Here is a 22471-nt window from a genome sequence, read left to right on the forward strand (position 1 = left end):
ATTTGTGAAGAAGTTTACAGCCAGCCTTATACATGGATAAACTTATACTTTGATAGATAAAAGATGAAGACCCAATGTAGGTACAAAACTTTAATGGTACATACATTGCCTCGTAATCAGTTATGAACAAAATATTGGTTCGTTCCTTTTAACCCACATCATGGGTTAAAAAGAACGCCGCCAGGAGGTCTTCACTCTTCTAGAAGGGCATCATTTGTTAGGCCCTTTTTCCATGGTTTAAAGTAAAAAAAGCAATGATTAGAAATGTATCCCTCGTGATAGACTCTATAGCAAATTATACCATAAAGGACACAAGAAACTTTAAATTCTCTTGTGAAAGTTATAATAGAATTGGCTGAACAAGAAGTATCTGTGCCACTGCTGGCACTTGTGGCCTATGGAAAAATACATCAGGTGAAAATTATAGAAATTCAGTGGTAGGGGATTAACAAAGAGACTACTTGTTAAGTGAGTAGACTCTTTATCTAGCTCATTCTTTGCTCTATTTGATTTTAGGATGTTTGACTTATGGGGACCTTGGGTAAGGAACATATTCCAAACTCTTTGTATTATCCTCCCAATAGTCATAAGAATAGTCTCCCTGGTGCACTGTATTCTCTCGAAGGTTTTAAATGCTTGCATGCAGCCATCTCTAGAACATCACATGGTCTCCCTTCAACCAGAATGACAAGAGCTGAAAGAAATGTGCAACTTTGAGGACATCACAACCTATCAATGACGTGCTGAGATGGAAACCCAAAATGATGGTAACAGAGTGGTGCTAAGGCCCTAAGTTTTGGTGACACCCTCACCTAAGTGTGAACGTGACCAAAAAGGGGGAATATTTTTAAACAAAATTCTAGGAGGCCATTGTTTTGGACTAAGCTCATGCACTAGGCCCCAGCAGACCAAAACAAGCCGAAAGGGAGTTATCTGTGCTAAGAGTTTAAGGAAACACATAGATTCTAGAACAGACCAGGTTTTGTTTTTTCTCCTGCAAATCTCTATAACAAACATTCCTGACAACATTGATATCCACCTCCTGAAGTTCCCATTAAATCTTTTAACCAAATCATTTCCTCTCACCTAGAGACCATCAAGCTTCAGATAGTCATGCAACAAAGGTTCCAGCCTGTTCCAGGTGAAGACACCACCCCTGGCCATCAAGAAGCTACTCCGCCTCCACTAGGCAGAGCAGGGCGAGATTTCTGTGATCCCCAGTATGTAGGGACTAGGTCCCAAGCCAGCATGAAGCAGTTACAGAAGAAAGACCATTGGTCCTTCTGTCTCCCATAAAGATTTATGGGAATCACATCTTTCAGGGGGAAAATGAAGCAGGAAAGTAGGGTCTGGAGGCAGGGAAAATGAGGCCGATTCACACTTCAGCTATGACAGCAAGTATCCTCTGCATAGGGCATACACCAAGTAAATGACTTTGTAACTTTAATTCATCCTCTCCATTTACATAAAGCATACACCAAGTAACCAACAGAATCCTCTAAAGGATATTTAAACTCCCAAAAATTCTGTAATGGGGCTCTTGAGCCCCCATGCTTGGGCCCTTGCCCAGACTGTAGAGTGTACTTTCATTTTCAATAAATCCCTTCATGCCTTCCTTGCTTTGTTTGTGCATTTTGTCCAATTCTTTGTTCAAGACGCCAAGAAACTGTACACCCTCCACCAGTGACATTACCTGGAGCTTCCTTCTGCACTTCCTCTTCCTCCTCTAAGAAAGTCACATGGGTCTGCCGGTCCTCAGGGCAGGTGCTGAGCACACGTGTGCTGGACATGCTGGGCAGACGAGGTTGGGGAGGCTGTGGGCTGGACCCTCCCCAACACCCCTTCTCCACTTTCCACTTTGTCCCCCTCTTCCCCTTGAAGGACCCTAAAGGGCACTGGGGCAGTTGGACCCATCTGTGGAAGGCCCCACCCACACCTCCTTAGAGAGCAGCAGGGACCCCTCACTCCTGAGTGCCCCTCCAAGGGTGTCAAGACAACAAGCCAGGGAGACAAGAGAATCAGAGTTCCTGGCCCAGAGAGAATACAGGCAGAGGGCATGGGGAGATCCCCTGGCCCAGAGCCAGAAACAAGAGTTTAGCCAGGTGTGGGATGGGTCCAGCCCTGGCATGGAGTGGACGTCCTGGAGGGCAGAGGGGGCCCTGTGCCCAGGACCTTTTCACCCACTGTGGAGACAGGCCCCCATGTGAGGTGGCAAGTGGGCTGGGTGACAGTGAAGGCCTCTCCCATCTGAGTTATGAATCAGGGCTGCCAAACCAGGAGTGACTTGAGGCTCCCCCACCCCAAAAAGCTCCCCTACCCCAGGCTGCACACAGCACTCCCTCTGCGATCAGCAGCCTGCAGGGGCATCCTCAGTCTCAGACGAGGGGGCCACACAGGGACCCCGAGGACTACAGAGGCCCAGGCCTGTGGGACTCATCCCTGAGGGGATCCGATGGGCTCAGTGAAGATGCTGACCATATCTGTTTCTTTTTTACTCAGCCAAACTGGAGCAAGGGTCCTCAAGGGCATCCCCTGGCATTGGGCCCATCTGCGAGGGAGACTGACTGGCCCTCCCCAGCCCAGCAGCTCAGCTCCAGGGGCCCATGTCATCAGCCCTCCTAGGACAGAAGCCTTGTCCTCCCCTAGCCTGGCCTGTATTGCACCTAATATTTCAGTCACAAAGTTTTCCTATTCCTGTCCTGGAGAAATGGAGCTTCACTGGTTTGCAGGTCTTAGGACCCAGGTAGAGTGAAGCCTCCCCAGAGGGCACACAAAAAATGGTTGTATTTAACATGGAAAAAGCATTAAGTCTGGGACCTGGGACATTCTCTGGTGCCCTTAGTGTTTCCATGTAAAGGAAGTCAAATAACTTGCCATACAGGTTTGCAACAGAGGCACCTGAACATGGAGAGGGAGAGCTATTTAACTCTCAGAGGCTAACTGAAGATGAGGCCAAGCAGGAGAGTCCTGACTCTCTGAGGGCAGGGGAAGTGTGTGCGGGCAGGTGGGAGAGCACTTCATAGACATCCACCACGGCCTCGTGACCTGTCACAGAACCATGCACTTAAATAGCTGTGCACATTTTCTCTCCACTGACTATAGTATTTCTTTCCATTTGCTACTCTCCAATCATGCAGGGAGCTTGCTACAAAATGCACTTTGCTATACCACAGCCCAGGTCTTGCAATCCAAGCCTGGCAAGGATTCCTGCACATCAAGGGCCTCGGTGGCTTTCATGCACACCCAAGTCTGAAGGTCCATGGCTGTCCTGAATCCTGGATGTCATCACCTGCCCATGAAAAAAAGGACAAGGGTCAGCCAGCAGCAGGCCAGTCACAGAAAGGGAAGAAATGTGAGTGTATGGCCTTCTCGACACCCAAACAAGTCTTTGGGCACAAATCGAGGCTGCAGCTCTGGCCACTGACTCAGACCAGGGACGCCCCCATCCAGGCCAGTCTGCCCTGGCTCTTCTCCCTCCTGCCACCCTCTCTTTGACTGCTTGTGTCAATAAAAGGAGAAGCAGCCAGTTTTCAGAACAAAGTGTAGCTTAATTATGACATAGGAAAGACTGCAAGCCACTGGGGAGGAGGAGTCAAACAGCTCCTGAAAATGAGAGGGGAAAGGAAGGGGCAAACATCTTGGTAAATAAAGTCTCCAACCACAGCTCGGTCATTGGAATATTTTTCTTAATTTTTATTTTCAAACTTACAGCAAACAAAACAGTCAAACTGTCAAAAGAACAGCAATTTTACACAATGAAAAGCATACACACCAAGCCAAAATACAACAGCTCTCGGGTCTATATGTTGCAGTGGTGCTGGCACAAGAGGGAACGTCCAGGAAGGTTCCAGTGCCCCATGGAGGGCCCCGGGGCTGGAAGGAGGCCACCCACACTCCCAACACATCACCCGCCTCAAAGCATTCCCTTCAGGCATCTGAAGCGGGAAAGCCAATTTGACTTCCTGTGAAGCACTGAAAGGACAGCCAGCATCTCAGACATGCAGGCGATCTTTAATACGCTGGTGGGAGTGTGTTGGGGGGGTCACCAGGGAGTCCCTAAGTGGTCAGATGCACTTTGTCACAATTTACGCCTACAGGAGGTGATTACTAGGCAACGGGAGAACAGGTTTCCTGAATTTCATAGCCAGATCGGGAGCTAAAAGGAGAGATTTCCTGAACCCCAAAACGGCAATGTCACAGTGAATAGGAGATTAACTTGGATACAAAAGTTTAGAATAATGCCCACCAGGAATGCATGTGGCTCCATCTCTCTTCCCAGTTCCAATGTTCTCAGAGCAACAGCCACCCCTGAATCCAAATGGAGACAGGAAGGGGCCCAGGGGGACGTGGGGAGGCAAGGTTTGACCAAACCATAGCAGCTACCAGAAAGGCCCAAGGCCCTCACACCTGCCTTCCACACTCTTCAGAGGACACCCCAGTAAACCGGGGTGCCCTGAGGTGGCAAGCCTTCAAGAAAGGCGCTACGCGGCTTGCAATCCTGCAGGCCAACTTCAGTCAACTCTCTTTTTCATTAGATTTGTTCCTGATTAAAAGAGAGCTCTTGTCCCCAAAAGAGATCTTTATAGTACTGTCACACAAACAGCAGAACTTGGTCATTTGGGGCCACTTCTGAAAATCTGGGCCCATCCCTATTTCTCTGATAATTCTTATTATAAAGCATGCTTCCTCTTGAATTCTTTAAATGCAGAAAAACAACAGAAAATGAACTGAGCACATGAGTACTCTAAGGCTTCTGCCGGACATGATGTTTCTGCCGGGTATGATCGCCGCTTCCTGTGCTCTGATGTTTTCTCTGCTGAGCAGTGAGTAGCTACTCAGCTGCCACTGTCACTGCCCCCTCCCCAGCCTAACCAGCTAAAGAGCTGGATGTGGTCCCCACCAGCATCCCTGTGGCCTGTGAGCTAAGAATAGTTTTCACATTGTTAAATAGTTAAACAAAAATCTAAGTTTCTTGACACCGAACATTATATGCAATTCAGATCTCTGTGTCTAAGAGTTGTACCAGACACAGCCACACTTCTGTAATTTATGGCAGAGACCATATAGCCCACAGAGCTGGCAGTGTTCACTACCTGGCTGTCTATGAAAACATCTGCCCACCCCCGAGACAGGGGATCCTATTCTTGGCAGGACTGAAGAGCCCTCGGTTCAGATGCAGACAGGGCTCCCAGGACAAGCACAGCTTGAGACATGGTTGTTTCATAAATTATATTAAGTATTTTTCCTCCCCCTTGTCCCTAGTTTGTAATTTCACAGTGGACAAATGGACACACCATCATGTTTGAGTTTGAATACATAGATACATGCAAGATATCTTACAAGGAACAACGCACATCCTTCTACTTCCTCTTTCGGCTCTGCGACAAGTTTGGTCATGATGTCATTTTACCCCCACTATGCCTGAAAGTACACCAAATGTTCAGCCGAGGCAGACACCACAAGTCGCAGGCTCTACCCGAGGCCACTCCAGCTTTGCAACCAACACACTGGCCACCAGGCAGCAGCAGCCAGGCAATGGGACAGAAAGCTGAGAAGGAAAATACGAGAGAAGGAACGATCAGACACCAGCAATGCTGCATTTACTCCAGACTGAGATGACAGAAACATGTTGTGAGCTGCAGCTCGACTCCTGCACTGCGCCCACTGCCAGCCACCAGCAGACACCAAGCTGTCCAGAGGGAAGCCAGGTGCACAGGGCAGGGGCAGCATAAGCAGCACCGATTAAAAAGCAAGACTCACTCTCAAGACTAAAGGAGAAGCTATCTAAATTTCAGTATAAACAGTAATTCACTCACTTCACTAGTGTTACATTTATGAAGTTCACCTTTGTGGAAAATGAGAGGAAAGGGGGAGCCATAAGAAAATGCCTTTTTAGGCGGGGCGGGGTGGCTCACACTTGTAATCCCAGCACTTTGGGAGGCCGGGGTGGACAGATCACCTGAGGTCAGGAGCTCGAGACCAGCCTGGCCAACATGGTGAAATTCCATCTCTACTAAAAATACAAAAATTGGCCAGGCGTGGTGGTGGGCACCTGTAATCCCAGCTACTCGGGAGGCTGAGGCAGGAGAGAATCACTTGAACCCAGGAGGCAGAGGTTACACTGAGCCGAGATCGTGCCACTGCACTCCAGCCTGGGCAACAAGAATGAAACTCCATCTCGAAAAATAAAAAAGAAAGAAAGAAAATGCCTGTTTCTAGAAACCTGTGAGATGCTTCCACATGCAGCTTGATGCTAAGTTATCTGCAGAGCAGACACACTTGGAAACCCAACATAGTGTCCTCAGTTCCAAAGCTCTAGGGGCTGCTTCACAGCTGCTGAGAAAGACGAGGCGAAGAGTTCCATACTCTCCGTATTTAACACTAAAACTCATGAACAGAAAGGTGTCTGCAAGGTCCTCTGTCCCACACACCATCTGTGTGTCTTCGACTTACTACTTAAAGAACCCATAATCTTACAGCAGACAGGGATCTTTCTGTACTGAGTGCTAGGGAATGCCAGGCAGAGGTCATTCCATGCTGTGAAGCCCCCGTCGCCCGCTACCCCCCTCCCCCGCCGGCCCTTATGAGGAGCACAGGAGATGTCCTGGTGATGGGTGCACGTTGCTCCTCCCACCCAGAGCACAACCGTCACCTGATCCATCTTCAGCACAGTTCCTGGAGCCTCCCCATCCGTGTGGTCTATCCTGACCCCACAGGTCCCAGGTGCAGAGGGGCCACATCTGCATGGGAGATAGTGTCACCAGGCCGGGGAGGCGGGGGGTGGATGGGGGGTATCACTTTGTGAGGCTTGCCAATGCATTGCTTTCATTTTTTCTGGCCAGCTGCAGATAAATCTATTCTATTCCAGGAACTGTGATAGAACAGCAAGTACCTGCAGAGGCAGAGAGAGGGAGGATGCTCGCATCTAACTCCTAAGACGGGAAAGCCAGAACAACCTGCCCTACACAAGAGCACGCATGCTCTGTGCTCTGCACAGGTCTGCCAGGCCTGATTTCACGGCTGGAAGGTTTTGGCTTTTCAGTCTCCAAGGAGGAGCGAGTGTGTAGCTGGCTGGTGGCACTGGCTCTGCCCATCACCGCAGCTTGACCAACACTCCCACCTGCCACAAGGTCACCCATTGCCTCACCCAGCCTCACACAGCCTCTCTCCCACCCATGACAGCCCCGCCCTTGTGTGGGGCCCACTGTTTTCAAGGATCATGGGGGTCTAGCCCAGATCCACCTTGCCACCCTGAAGGCTATCCAGCATCCCACAAAGCCTTCCAAATAAAACCTCTCAAGGGGGCGTCCGTGTTGCTCAGAATGTGAAGTGCAAAGGCCTCAGGGAGTTCCTGACAGCTGGGGTCCCCTTGATCCATGGAGGGTCAACAGGTTTCTGTGCCATGAATGAATGAAACTGGGAAAGAAGAGAGGAGCTGATAAAGAACTGATGTGTTCAGGTCATGCGGTGAAAAAAACAACTGCTCAGATGTTCTCTGCATTAAGGGAACACCTCCAGAGAGGGCCTTCAGTCAGGCACCTTCTCTCCCTCCTGTGAGCTCGTCGGGGCTGGCATCCTATCCAGAGCAGGCCCTCACTACTTCGGCAAATATCCAGAGCAGGCCCTCATTACTTCGGCAAATGAAGGTCAACACCTTCAAGCGGTTCTAGGCTCAGATGTCAGTTGGTCTCAGCTATACTGGAGAGGAAGCAGCACTGCCACAGCGGGGCCTCCCCTGCCCCAGGGCCCTCCTCCCACCCCACGGGACGCACTCTTCACTGTCCAGCACGTCCTTGATGCTGGCCTTGGTGATAACCGCATCATCACACTTGAACCACTGGTCTTTGTGCTGCGGGATAAAGCTGGTGTGGTGACCACTCTCCAAGGTCCCTTGATGGTTAATGACAGCAAATAAGGAATACCTAGTGCAGGAGAAAAGGAGAGGGAGAGCGCAGCTGACTCAATGCTGTCACTCATCACTGTCAGAAACCAGGCAGCCCGGGCAGGGAAGGGGAGGCCTGTGGGCCTGGCTGTTGATCCCCAGGGACTCAGGCTGATGCACAGGAGGCTACAGGGACAAGGAGAGCCTGGTTACCCCGCTTGACTCTCACCCAGGTCCAGCTGCTTCCTGGAACCACAGCTAGTGGAAGTGGTGACTGCAGTCAGCAGCGGGGATCATGGAATACCCCGGCCTTTCATTCTTTCTACAACCCCAAGGCAAGAAGAATGGACACTGAGCTTTCCAGATGGAACCTCCCTTCTCCCAGAAGCCAGGAGTTGAGATGGGCTCCTCCAACAGGAGGGAGCAACTGTGGCGCGGCATGGAGCAGCCTCTCCTAGCAGAGCCGCGGGCAGCCAGGCGGGAAGCTGGTCAGTGGCAGGAGCTCTGCTGGGCATCCTGCAGGGCAGACAGGAGCCCACCCTTGGATTTCAGCCAGAGGCCCCTGACACCTGCACCGCTGAGCACCACTTACTTGTTGTTATTGAGACTGTCCATGGGCTGCTGGGACTGTCCATTCATCCTGCTCTCTTTGCTATAACAAACAACAGCAGAATTCAGCATCATTTAAAATCATCAGACACAGAGACACAGGGCTCTCATGATACCAACGCTTATCCAGGCCTGACCATGCAGACACTGCACTGGGGCACACTTTATGTTTCAGGTAGAAATCACCCCATGTTTTGTGAGGATACCAAGGCAGAGCACACCTGGGTCCCAGGGTCACCTGGCCTGGCCCCTGGCCCTTCCAACTTGGGTCTTGAATGGGCCTGGTGATGGGAATTGGATCTGGGACAAATGTGAGTTTGGTTTGTGACACAGAGATGGTAAAGGGCACTCTTCCTCCTACATGTAAAGGGTTCATTTGAAAAGGGTAAGTCAAATCCATTCCACAACCTAGACAGCTGCTTCCTCAAAAGGGGCAAAGATTGCTGCTCATTATTTCATGACCGGCACCTCTCCCGGTGAGATGGGGGAGACGCGGGTGCTGGGAATAGGAAGTCCCATGCGTTATTTCTGTGTTTTCCCATGGCTGTGGTTGGCCAAAAACACAAGATCTTTGAGACCCTGGCCTTAGCAACAGTACAGTCACCTCCCTCAGTATGTGACATCGTGGTCAGGCTGACAACACGGAGCTCTGACTCTGGTGATCTTGTTTTATTCAAGAGCACATCTGTGTGCCACAAGATGGGTGGGACAGCCATGAGAAAGGACACCAGGAAGAGGCTGATAACTAACAAAAGGCAACATGCTTTTCACAGTGCTGGCACTGGGACGGTGGCCCTCTAAAAAATAACATCCTCCAAATCATAACATCCGCGTCTCAACCCTCAGAACCTGAGACTGGGACCTCATTTGTGAAAACGGTATTTGCAGATGGAATCAAGGTAAGGATATTGAGATGAGACACTCCTGGAATGATCTGCCTGGGCCCCAAATCCAATGACCACTGTTTCTGACAGAGAAGCAGAGGGAGATTGGACACACACTCAGGGGAGCCGGCCGTGTGACCAGGAAGCCAGAGAAGGGACACGGCCACAGAAGGAACATATGGAAACACCGGCAGCTGGAGGCTGTGAGGAATGGAATTCCCCTAGACCCTTTGTAGGAAGTGGGGCCCTGCCAACCCCTTGATTTCAGATTCCCGACCTCTAGAACTGTGAGAAAATTAATTTCTGTGGTTCTAAGCTTCCAAGTTTTTGGTTGTTTGTCACAGATCCATAGGAAACTCATATGTGTCTCACACATTAGTAAACAGTGTGGTATTTTGGAGGCTTAAATTCCAAGGGCCCCAAGATATTACATATTTGAAAAGGAAAACGCAATCTACAACTGCAAAAGCAACAATGTCTGTCTGTACTTCAACACCTGTTCCACCAATTAAACCTCTGCCTTCTCGCTGTGATCCCACCTTGATGACTTTGCCGGTTTGAAAGTGGATCCAAAATTGTTAGAGAAACATTCAAAGCAAAAACAGTGTATCTGGAAAAAAAAACTCATTAAAACGTGTCTTATCTTAAGATTAGGATAAATAGGTTTTTGGAAGGTGGGGTTTATTTTAATAACAACAGTCATCTTATCACAGGAGCTCCGAGCTGGGTTCCTGTCCTGATCACAGTCCCTCTGGACGCAGAACAGGCCAACACTCCCGCCTACCTGGAGGCCGTGAAAGGGGTCATGTCCAGCTCCAGGGGAAGGAACATGTACGTGGTGATCTTCTGCCACAGCTTGGCTGAGTGTTCAAATCACTGCAGAAACAGGAAAAAGGCAGACAGAAGAGAAAAGAAGACCAGAAATGTCACTGGAGGCTTCAGGGGCTTCCTCCGATAACGTGTCTGTGTATCTCATTGTATTTTACTGAATTGCCTTTTAGCTACACCTGGAATTACAGATTCAATAACAAATGGTAATCCATACAAGTCCTCATTTACAGGGTTCCAGTCAAGTCTTCAAATGATGGGATTGTTCCATGATAACACCAAGGATACAAAAAGTAATCTCACAGCAAACCCAGCAAAGCATAGGCAACCAAACAAAGACCCATGACCCGTGGCAGAATAAATGAACAACTTGTTTCTTTCACCAGACAGAAGACAGTCTTTTGCCTAGATCGGGAGTCACGCATTCCAGCCAGTGAGCTAGGAATGGGTGCTTTCCACATTTAAAGAGTTGTAAAATGAAAGAAGAACATGCAACAGAGACTGTATGATCGCATGTGGCCCGTGGAGCCTGGCACCTTCACTATCTGGGCCTTTAGAGAAAGAGCTTGCCAACTCCTGTACTGGATCCGAATGCTGAGGGCCTTTGTTCTGAAGTAAAAGAACAACAGAAAACCTGAGGAGGGAGTAGCTGGAGGAATTTGGGTAGAAGTAATAAAAACACAACCACTCTCTCACAACCACTCCCCTCCCCTAGAAGAGTAGCTCACATCCTACTTTCACTGTGAGGCCACTGCTTTTGTTTACCACAGCACAGACAGAAGGACAAGTCACTCACACCCTCGTTTCCTCTGTGTTCTTGCTGACTTGCCGCAATTACAAAAAATGTTGGCCAGGCGTGGTGGCTCACGCCTGTAATCCCAGCACTTTGGGAGGGCGAGGCGGGCAGGTCACCAGAAGTCAGGAGTTCAAGACCAGCCCGGCCAACATGGCGAAACCCCGTCTCTAATAATACAAAAATTTGCCGGGCGTGGTGATGCATGTCTGCAATTCCAGCTACTCAGGAGGGTGAGGCAGAAAAATCGCTTGAACCCAGGAGGCAGTAAGCCGGATTGTGCCACTGTACTCCAGCCTGGGTGACAGAGTGAGACTGTGTCTCAAAAAAAAAAAAAACTCTGCACACCAAACCAAGAGGCTGCAAGTTGTACTGTGAGTTAAAAACCGAGTCTGCCACTAGAGTTGGCTTTCTGGAAAGCCAACTATTTTGAGATAGGAACAGGCTACAATGGGCAGTTTCTTCATGGTGAGCTGATTCGTGGACTCCTGTTACTTATGGCAATCACTGTGCTTGATCTTGACACTGCTACCCAAGTACTCTGGTCTGGTGAATCTACAAGGTGTTTTAAAAAGACAGGAGTGGTAAGGGAGATGTAAGAGACAGGAAAAAGAGAGAAAAGGGGTATTTTCTCTCTTTCAATGGGTTGATTTTCCTACCAAAAACACCCACATACAACTATGAATGGTTACAATTTCACAACGAAAAAAAAGAGAAAATGTTTTCCACCTTTGCTGCCTATCTCTTTAAAGAATATTTATCTTAGATATTTTGTTTCAAGAAAAGACCTAGGAAAGTGATAATTTTCTAAGTACCATATGACCCAGCAGTCCAATTTGAACCAGAAAAATGAAAACTAATGTTCACACAAAAACTGTCCACAAATGTGTACCACAGTGTTACTCATAATAATCACAAAACTGGAAACAATTTCTTCCCATGGATGAATAAAGAAATTGTGGAACATCTGTACCACGGAACACAAGTCAGCAGCGAAAAGGAAGGAACGGCTGACCCCAGCCGCCCCCGGATGCATCCCCAGAGAGTTATGATGAGCAAGAAAAGCCAATCCCAAAGGGTTCCCTGTTGTATGATTCAGTTGACATGACATTCTGGAAATGTCAGGTTTATGGAAATGGAGAAGGAGTCCCCGGTGGCTGGGGTTACAGAGCGAGTGGTGAGGGAGGAGGAAATGAAGATGCTGGGTACTTTCCGCATGAACGTCTCTGTATCCCAGCTAGGGCGCCGCACCACAGCACTGCAGGATGTCATTATTGGGGAACCGGGGCAAGGGGTAGCAGATTGCTTCTTACAACTACATGTGAATCTACAATGATCTCAACATGAACAGTTTAATGTAGAGAGGCGAGAGGGCTGGGAAAGGTAATTTCCTGACGGTGCAGAGGCAAGAGGTAGGAGGGCTATGTTAGAAGTGCATCTGGCACGGGTGGCAGCTGCCACCGACAAAACCCACGGAACAGATGATTCAATTTTTAAAGCTGAAAATTTTAAAGCTGAAACACTAGCAAAAATCTCAATCTTTTCACAGCCATGTATGGAAAGCCTTTGTTTATGGTTTGGAAATTCTGCCATCTCACCTAGGGCAAGATGAGAAGACCTCTGGGCAAAGTGGTGCCTGTTTCCTTGCTAGCTTTGGGATCTGCTCTCCACAGGACTCAAAAGGAGCCTTCGCTTGCAATACCAAGTGGGGAAGGGTGCACTCTCCCTCTCCTCCACCTTCCCAGGAGCCAGCACCATGCCAGGTCTCTCCTAACAACACAGGCTTCCCCTACACATTGTAGTTTCTGAAGTGTGGTTTCTCTCTCATGGCCTACTGTTTTAGCAATGCTTTCTTTTTTTTTTTTTTTTTTTTTGATTTGGAGTCTTACTCTGTTGCCCAGGCTAGAATGCAATGACACAGTCTTGGCTCACTGCAACCCCCGCCTCCCAGGTTCAAGTGATTGTCCTGCCTCAGCCTCCTGAATATCTGGGATTACAGGTGCCTGCCACCACACCTGGCTAACTTTTTGTATTTTTAGTAGAGGCAGGGTTTTGCCATATTGGCCAGGCTCGTCTCAAACTCCTGACCTTGTGATCCACCTGCCTCGGTCTCCCAAAGTGCTGGGATTACAGACACGAGCCACCGCGCCTGGCCAACACTTTCATTTTATTGGAATTTATGACTAAGTTTAATTTAGTTGCAAAGACCTTCTTTAAGAAGGTTCTGGTTTCCATCGTTTCTGAATTAAAAATGTGATACCCCGTTTTATTATGTGGACTTAGTGTTACAAAGTTGATGCTTTCAAAATTCTAAACATGCAAACTTTTGGCAGGGCACAGTGGCTCATGTCTGTAGTACCAGCAATTTGGGAGGCCATGTTGAAAGGATCACTTGAGCTCAGGAGTTCAAGACCAGCCTGAGCAATGTGGCAAGACTCTGTCTCGACCAAAAAAAAAACTTTTTTTAAATCACAGAATTAGCTGGGCTTGGTGCACGCACCTGTAGTCCCAACTACTGGGGAGGCTGAGGCAAGAGGGTGGTGTGAGCCCAAGAGATTGAGGCTGTAGTGAGCTATGATCATGCCACTGCACTCCAGCCTGTGCAACAGAGCAAGACCCTATCTCAAAAAATAAAATAAACATGCAACTTTGGTCCTGTTGACTATGCAGCCAGACAGAAACCAAAAGCTTATACCTCTTCTAAGGAATACTTCCACTCAACAAGGACTATTCTGTATTGCTTTTAATTAATGCAAATAAAACAAAGACTATAAAACACTAGACAAAGTTTAGGGAGGTTTTCTGCTCCTTCTACAATTGTATGCTACAGCTCCTAAAATACATTTTAAAAAAAACACTTCCTCAATCTTATTACTTATCCCAACTAAAGCAGTAAGTGAACAATTTCGAAAATGGCCCTAAGCACAGAACATCTCAACTAAGTTTTAATCAGGTGCAGAGAAGGCTGTGGACCACAGGGAGAGAGCTGGACATTTCTCAGCTCCCACTCCAGGGTCGGTGTTTACTACAAAGGTTAAAGGAGCGTCCAGTCTGGCTCTCAATTCATTTACATGAGGAGGTTGGAGTATCAGCTGCTGACACCTACACCCGGCACTGTGCAAAGCTGGGGAACAGAAATATCGAGTGACCGGCCAAAACAAAATACAAACTAGCACGAGAGACTGCAGCCAACCCAGGTTAATGCTGCATCTTTGCTCAGGCTCTGTCCTTGGCATGTGAAAGAAAAGCCCTCTTTTGGTCCTGATCAAGTACAGCCTCCCCGCCAGGAAGACATGCCCCTTCCATGTGGGTGCAGGCAGGCTTCTCATCTTTGAGGCAGTCCATGATTGTGGTGGTTCCCAGACACATGGCTTTCCTTGTTCGCCATGCTGCCCTTGCTCCCTGGGCTCAGGGGCCAGAACAGGGTGGAACAGCTGGGCAGATCCCAGCCGATGTCCCAAAAGGGGTCTATGGTAGTGGAGACTCTGCTGGAAGCAAAGAGAGGGAACAATGCCCATGAGGACTGATGCCCTCCCAGCTCCAGAGGCATCCTGGGAAGGAGGCTGCGCCCACACCCTTTCCCCGCAGCACCCTTTGTCTCAGGGACACTTGGGACGGTGGGACGGATCAGGAGCAGCAGTGCTCACACCCGACCTGTCCTGGCTCCCAAGGTGGCCCCGGGGAGGGGTGTGTGTGAACCCTGTAGCCAAGGGCTGCTCCTCAAGCAAGGGCTTCCCAGCCTGGAGACCATCATAGTCACTAAGCGGCTTTGGAAGAGGATAAACTCATGGACCCCGTCAGAGGCTCTGAATCCACAGGTCTATTTCAGCTGCATCTGGAACCTGGGGCCTGCGATCTAGGTGACACTGGAGACCTCTTGCACACTTCACAGAGTGTGCCCCAGCCAGGCTGGACTCTTTTTTTTTTTAATTGACAGAGTCTCACTCCATCACCCAGGCTGGAGTGCAGTGGTGCCATCTTGACTCACTGCAACCTCCGCCTCCCGGGTACAAGTGATTCTCCTGCCTCAGCCTCCCGAGTAGCTGGGATTACAGGTGCCCGCCACGACGCCCAACTAATTTTTTGTATTTTTAGTAAAGACGGAGTTTCGCCATGTTGACCAAGCTGGTCTTGAACTCCTGACCTCAAGTGATACGCCTGCCTCAGCCTCTCAAAGAGCTGGGATTATAGGCATGAGCCACCGCGCCCAGCCCCGAGCTGGACATTTAATGCTGCATTTCACAAGGCCAGTTCCTTGCTAGAAATTTATTTGACAACACTAAAAACAAAAACTCACAGACTGGGAAATTTGCTGTCAATATTTATACAGGATTTAAATCTGAGACAATCTCCTGCTGATGGAATTCAGTAGTTGAGGGCCAGCGAGGAGGTCCAAACTGCTCAGAGCAAACTCGCTTTCTAATGCTTAGAGCCAAGGCCCCTAACGGTCTATGCTCCTTACAGAAAATTGCATCTGTGACACAGCCAGCAGTGGCCTTCCCCGTTTTTCGTTGGTGTTATGCAGACTGCAGATGGCAATCCATTATGGGTTCTGAAATCGTTTTAGTGGATCATGTCCAGGGTTTTTAAAACTTCAACTGGAGTAAAGAACAGAGCCAGGCACCGTGGCGCACACCTGCAGTCCCAGCTACTTGGGAGGCTGAGGTGGGAGGATTGCTTGAGCCCAGGGGTTCAAGGCCAGCCTGGGCAACATAAAACCCCATGCCTTAAAATAAAAACAAAACCCAGCAGCGTGTACTGAGGTTGGTTGAGAGGGTCCCTCTAATCTAACAAAGCAGCAGATTCTTCCTGCACTCAATGCTTGGAGCTATAAGCAAAGACCACACCTCAAAAGAATTAGGGCCGCTACATAGAGAAAATGGAACAGGAAACCATAAAATAATGAAAACTAACACACTTCAAAGCACATATGTAAATAATCTGCCATGCGTGATCCACCCCATCTTGAAGAGGGGTTTTTTTGTTTCCTGGTCAAGGACTAAAAGAAGAGAAATGGTGGGGGAAGCTTCCAAGAACATACTACTGGCTGTGGACAACAGCCAAGACCTCCACATGGAGGTCTCACATCCCACTGGGACACCTGCCCCAGGATCTCCCCAAGAGGAAGGCACCTCTACCCCATGACCTTCGCTCTTAGGGCGTCTGTTAACCATTTCTCTTGTAGCCTCCTTAAAGACCTCTCAGAGCACACACAGTTCTGGAGACTGGCAGCTCTGGAGACTGGCAGCTCTGGAGACTGGGAGATGTCAGCACAGCCCCGGTGGGTTTTGACGGCACCAAGCACACGGCCTGTCACTTACTGGCAGACTTGGCAGGTGATGTCCAACTGCAGCCCATCAGTGAAGATCTGATCTATGAGGCAGCTGCAGTGTTTGGGGTTGTTGGCCTTCTTCCTGTTGTCATCACCTGGGGACAGACCATGGCTCTGGGATTAACGTCTGTGCACTCCAAAGATGGGGACTCTCCAAGGGAAGAGCGCATTCACCCAGCAGAGACCCGAGGAACCCAGGGCTTTAAAAGGCCACATGAGGCCAGGTGCAGTGGCTCTTGCCTGTAATCCCAGCACTTTGGGAGGCCAAGGCGGGTGGATCATGAGGTCAAGAGATCAAGACCAACCTGGCCAACACGGTGAAACCCCGTCTCTACTAAAAATAGAAAAATTAGCTGGGCATGGTGACATGTGTCTGTAGTCCCAGCTACTCAGGAGGCTGAGGCAGGAGAATGGTGTGAACCCGGGAGGCGGAGGTTGCAGTGAGCCAAGATCGCGCCACTGCACTCCAGCCTGGTGACAGAGCAAGACTCCGTCTCAAAAAAAAAAAAAAAAGGCCATGTGAGGACACTCCTCATTTCAGCAGAGAGTCTCCTCATTATTTTAACATGATGAGAAATCACAGCACTTGGATTTGTAATGCTTTGTAAGATTGAAGCCCTACAGCTTCAATCTTGCCAAGAAAGCCCACATAATACCCAAATGACTGAGTAGGGTAACTGATTACCTTTTTCATATAGAGAATGATTGAGTCAATATTTTTCTGGTAAGACAGCTGAACATATGGTGGGCCAGGTACACCCAAGGAAGCCCCTACAACCTCCCTCCCTGACTAGGTATCACCATGCCCTGAGTGCAGAATGTGACACCACAGGATGCTCTCGGACTGTCCTCATCAGCTGGAGCCCCCGGGGCACAGCATGTCTTCCTGTCAGTTGCATCTGGAAGCGCCATGCCCACCCTTTCTATCCAATACACGTTTCATCCATATCTGTGTGTGTGGATAAGTGAAGATGAAACTTAAGTAGTGGAACTTAATACGTATGTGGAACACATATTCTACATAACTTCACTCAACCAGGCAGTAGGGATAGCACATAGGGCTGTCTGTATATAGGTCATAGTTCAAAGACATTGAATCATGACAGAGGAATAGAGACTGACCACTGAGTCTTCTGAGCAGAGGTTTAAGATTAGAGAGAAAAATGCTACCCAGAAGGAACTCAAATTCATGGGACAAAATGAATATCCATGTAGGAAGATGCAAAGAAAGATAAATGGAAAGATGCCATGGAGGCCACAAGGACAAACAATTGCATGTAACCAAGGGCACATGGCCGGGTCACCTCACTAAAGGGTTCTGATGATCATGTTTCTAAATAGGAGAACTTTACATTGCTTTTCAGACATTTCCAAGGGAATGATATCAGAAGCATAAGAGTTTTGGTTAGGTGACCATGGACCCCTACAGCAAGATCGCTGGCCCCAGTCAAGCACTTACCTCACTGATTATGACTCTCCACGGCTCCATGTCCCCATAGATTGTAGGTGCTAGGACAACCCCTGATGCATTCTAGGTAACTGGTGACTGTTTACTAAATAGCACATTTTATAAATGTGTGCATCAATGTCACTTCAGTGTTCACTACTAAATGACCACCTAGTTCCTTAGCTACTCAAGGCAAAAAAAATATATTATTGTTTTTCACACAGTTAATTTTTTATTGGAGGAGGAGGACATCTAAAATCTACATTCTTAGAAAAATTTTAGTATGCAATACAATATTATGAATATTATAATCCTTGTGCTGCACATTACATTTCTAGGCTTATTCAATTGATCATAGTTGACATGACTACAACCATAAAGACTGTTGAGATTACAATGCTCTTTAAAAATAACTCTATTCAAGAAAAAAATTGAAATGACACACACAAAAAAGCTGATTGCATTTTTATAATAAACAACTATGAAAGAAAGAAAATATCTTTTGAGAAAAATTTAAAGTACTGAACTTAGGTTAAATTATTTAGTACAAAAAAAGTATTAAAGTGTAATTTAACTCATTTGTAGTTTAAAGTCAGCAGTATATACATACTTTTAATTGTCATGCTACTAAGAAGATACATATACTGAAATCAACAAGGCTTTAAGTTTTTCACTTTTTAAAGATGCATATTTTAACATTACTGAGACACTTTCCAACACATCTTCTAAGCAAGGCACCAGACTCCAGATTGTTTTTTCATGTAAAAAATATTCATTGGGCCAGGCGCATGACTCACGCCTGTAATCCCAGCACTTTGGGAGGCCAAAGCAGACGGATCACCTAAGGTCAGGAGTCCGAGACCAGCCTAGCCAACACGGCAAAACCCCGTCTCTACTAAAAATACAAAAAATTAGCCAGGCGTGGTTGCGAGCGCTCATAATCCCAACTACTTGGGAGGCTCTGAGGCAGGAGAATTTCTTGAACCGGGGAGGCAGAGGTTGCAGTGAGCCGAAATCACACCATTGTACTCTAGCCTGGGCAACAGAGACTCTGTTTCAAAAAGAAAAAAAAAAATCATGTTACTGGTCTCCATTCATTTTACTGGTCTCTATAACAGACTTAAAAGAAAGGTTATAGACTGTAATTCATGCTTTATGTTATTATCTACCTCCTACTTATTCTTTACCTGAAGGTGAAAGGTCTAACTGTGATTTGGAAACGTCATCAACCCACAGTATTCTAAGCATATATTATTTTCATTGCCAAATTTCATCTTCCCTGCTTGAAGGATTACTAGCAAAATGAGGTGGTGACAAGATCAACATGTGAGAAGTCAAAAGAAGGCAATCTGAGGCTACTGACCCCCTGGCCATGTTATACCTAAGAAGTCAGTCACTTGAGCATCCTTGGGTAGGAGGCTACTTTGTGTTGTTGAGGTCACATCCACATCACCTGCTGGCTGAGATGGAGTGAGTTAAATCACAAAAGCTAAGAGTGAAGAATGTTGGTCAAACAAATAGACCCAATCCTGATATACCTGAGAATTTCAGATGGAGAAGCATTTTCAAAGAAAACAATTGTTTCACAACAATCTGACAATGAATTTTTCTTGCCTGTAAATTTTATTTGAAAAATGATAAAGATAAAAATAATTACATTTATCTGCCTTTTACACTCATCTGACCTAAAATAAAATTTCAAATCCCCTAGAACCTGGAGGCTATCACATGGCATATCCTGATCATTCAACCTGGAGTTGACACACTTTCTCCAGTGTCACCACCATCCATGTACATACATGGCTAGTGATGCATCTTCATCAGATGCCTCTGATTAAACCTATCATGCTCAGTTATTCCTCCCAGGAAGAATCAAGCCATGGGAAAATAGGACTAAGGTTGAGGATGAGAAAAAGGTGAAGTATGGAAAGTACTGGAAGACTGGGGACATGAAATGGGCTGGGGAGACAAGGAATTTAATGGGAGATCCTGAACACACAGGAGCAGAAAAGGGGCAAAAGCTTACAATGAACTACCAGAAATTGGAGGGAAAATAAAGATGTCAAAGATAAAGCCAATTTCACCTAATATTTCACCTAATACACAACTCTGTCTCCAGCAGGATCTATTCCTCTAGGATTAGTGTGTGGTAACTACTGGAAGGTTGGCAGAGGTGCAGGAACTAAGAAATAAACCAAGACTACAAAATTACCACTGTGCCTACTTCAATACACCTTTCTTCCCCCACTCCAGGTAACACTCACATAGAAGGCACAGCACAAAATGAATGCCCATTCGTTGGTTAGTAGAAAGTTGTAAAGTAGGCAGAGAATAGCGAAGGCACCATCATACTGTTACCAAGCAAAGGAGGCTCGCTGCCCGAAGCACTAGAAGTCAATACTATAACACTGGGTTTTTGATAAAATAAAAACTTTTATTGCATGTCAACCAACAAAGAAATAGGAAGTCCAGCTTAAATCTGTCTCCCTGTGCTGGCTTTAGGACAATTATTTTATTAGAAATGGTTTTGAGTGTGGATTCCGGGATTAGCAGGTGCTTGGTGGAAGGAAAGAGGAAGTCTGGAAAGTCCTTGGGCATGTGCCCTTATCTCTTCATGCTACCTAAGGGTTCCACGTGCAAATTCAGTGAGGAGTTAGTATGAAACATGCAGTAGAAATTCAGCTGTAAGGTCAGCAAGCTGGATCTGTGCAGACTCTAGCTGGCCTTATAGGTTCCAATGGATTTCAGCCAGTTTTATTAACCTACAAGCCCAGGCATTTCAGCATTTCAGCAATTTGTTTCTTTTATCTGCCATCCTGTAAACTCAAGAATTTCTACGACTGTTTTCTTTAACTCTTTGGCACACAGTTTCAACGCCCTTCTTCTCAGAGGTGGTCATTCTCACCCTCACCTTCTGGTTCCTGCAGGCTCATTTCTAGCCTCCCACACTGTATTAGTCTTTTCTCACAAAGCTATAAAGAACTGCCCAAGGCTGGGTAATTTATAAACGAAAGAGGTTTAGTTGACTCACAATCTCACATGGCTGCGGAGGCCTCAGGAAACTTACAATCATGGCAGAAGGCCACAGAGAAGCAGTTACCTTCTTCACAAGGCGGCAGGAAGGAGAAGTGCTGAGAGAAGGGAGAAGAGCCTCTTATAAAACCATCAGATCTCGTGAGAATTCACTCACTATTACGAGAACAGCATGGGGAAAACTGCCCCCATGATCCAATTACTTCCACCTGGTCTCTCCTTTGACACGTGGGGATTATGGGGATTACAATTCAAGATGAGATTTGAGTGGGGACACAAAGCCTAACCATATCATACATATCATACACACACCCTAACCTCCCCACATTCCATTCAGGCACTCATGACCCTGTAGGTGCAGATTCGTGGCTCACATTTGTATCTTTTGGGGAAAACTGGGGTAATCAAGGTGGAGCTAGGCCCTGGGGCCGAGGCAAGTAAAGGACTTTGCCAAGTCCGCACCCACCAGGGAAGGAGCAGAGACTCTGTTAGGGCGCCATGCCAGGGGCTGCAGTTTCAGAATCCTGCAGACTCCACCCTCTATCTGGCCACACTGTTCCCAATTTTTGCGAGGTGACCTGGGGAGGGAGGACAGGTCGGATGCTCCGACCTCACCAGGGACTCCACTGGACCGGAGCTCTTCCTCCGCCCAGTCCACATGAGAGAGCTCCCTGGCCGGCCCTGAGACAGCTCCAGACCTGGCAGCTCTGGAAAAACAAACTGATATCGCCATCGCCGCCGCCGCTAGAGGGCGCGTGGGGGCGGGGCGCGGGTGGGGCAAGGCGGGGTCCGACAGGAGGCAGGGCGGTGAGCCGAGAGGGGCGGGGCAAGGGACCGGGAGGCGGGGCCAGGGGCCGCAAGGCGGAAGAGCCCCTCTCGCCTCCGACACGGCGCCTAGCGCTCTCTTTACTCTCGGTGCCTCTTCGTATTCTTGCCAGTCCCGTAGCGCTGGGCTGGTTTCCTCCGAGGTCTCTAAGAGCCTCCTACTGCGCCCCGCTCGCCGCCCGGAAGCCCCCAGCCCCTCAAGGACGCATCACCTAATGCCGCGGTCACGGCCACCGTCACAAGCGCCCCCAGCCCCACCCCACCCCACCCCACCCCACCCCACCCCGGCCTGCCGGCCGTCCTTCTCCCGCCCCCGCCCCCGCCCCTGCCTGCCAGCTCCACCTGGCTGCAGGTGCGGACGACCTCAAAATTCCTCGGCCCGCGAAGGCCGCCAGCTGCGGGGAGGGGAGGCGCGGTCCCGCAGCGCCCCCAGGCTCATGTCCCAGGTATGTCCAGACCCCCGAGGCACCGCTTGCAGGGCGATGACAGCCCGCGAGGCTCGGCCCCCGGCACCCTTGGTCCCAGCTGCGCCGCCTCCTGGCCTTCCCCCAAGTCCGAGGGAGAGGTGGGATTCTCCCTGACGCAGGTGGAAACGGGAATCCCCTCTAGGGTCCCGTTCGTGCTGCACCACTGACTCCACCATCTGCAAAGGGATTCTTGTCCAGAATCCCCGAAGGCTTTAGGACAGCGCTTATTTTGTTGAATGAAGAGTCTCTAATTTTCGGAAAGACCACAGGCTAAAAGTCAACTGAGTTTTCTTGAATAGTTATAGTTAAATTTGAGGCAAGAATTGAACGTCAGTTGATGGCCACAAAGTAGCGGACTGGTACGAACCTAC

The 22471-nt window shown here is 48.3% G+C and overlaps 1 protein-coding gene and 2 pseudogenes across 2 annotated transcripts in view; 2 read left to right on the top strand and 1 right to left on the bottom strand.

The window, feature by feature from the left end:
- LOC100451725 (large ribosomal subunit protein eL8-like) overlaps window positions 1–5619 on the top strand; it is a 28668-nt pseudogene extending 23049 nt beyond the window's left edge.
- A 1206-nt stretch (window positions 5620–6825) lies between these two features.
- On the bottom strand, window positions 6826–17240 carry LOC100440580 (ubiquitin carboxyl-terminal hydrolase 22-like; annotated as a pseudogene).
- A 2959-nt stretch (window positions 17241–20199) lies between these two features.
- Window positions 20200–22471, top strand: part of SPMIP4 (sperm microtubule inner protein 4) — a 44812-nt gene continuing 42540 nt past the window's right edge. The window contains exon 1 of one of the 2 annotated variants that reach the window (XM_009242938.3): window positions 20200–22079. The gene's annotated coding sequence lies outside the window, so the exon portion shown is untranslated. The remainder of the gene's footprint in view (window positions 22080–22471) is intronic. The other variant, XM_054559366.1, reaches the window with a different exon arrangement.

The sequence above is a fragment of the Pongo abelii genome, chromosome 6, assembly GCF_028885655.2.
Source record: "Pongo abelii isolate AG06213 chromosome 6, NHGRI_mPonAbe1-v2.0_pri, whole genome shotgun sequence".
Classification (NCBI taxonomy): Eukaryota; Metazoa; Chordata; class Mammalia; order Primates; family Hominidae; genus Pongo; species Pongo abelii.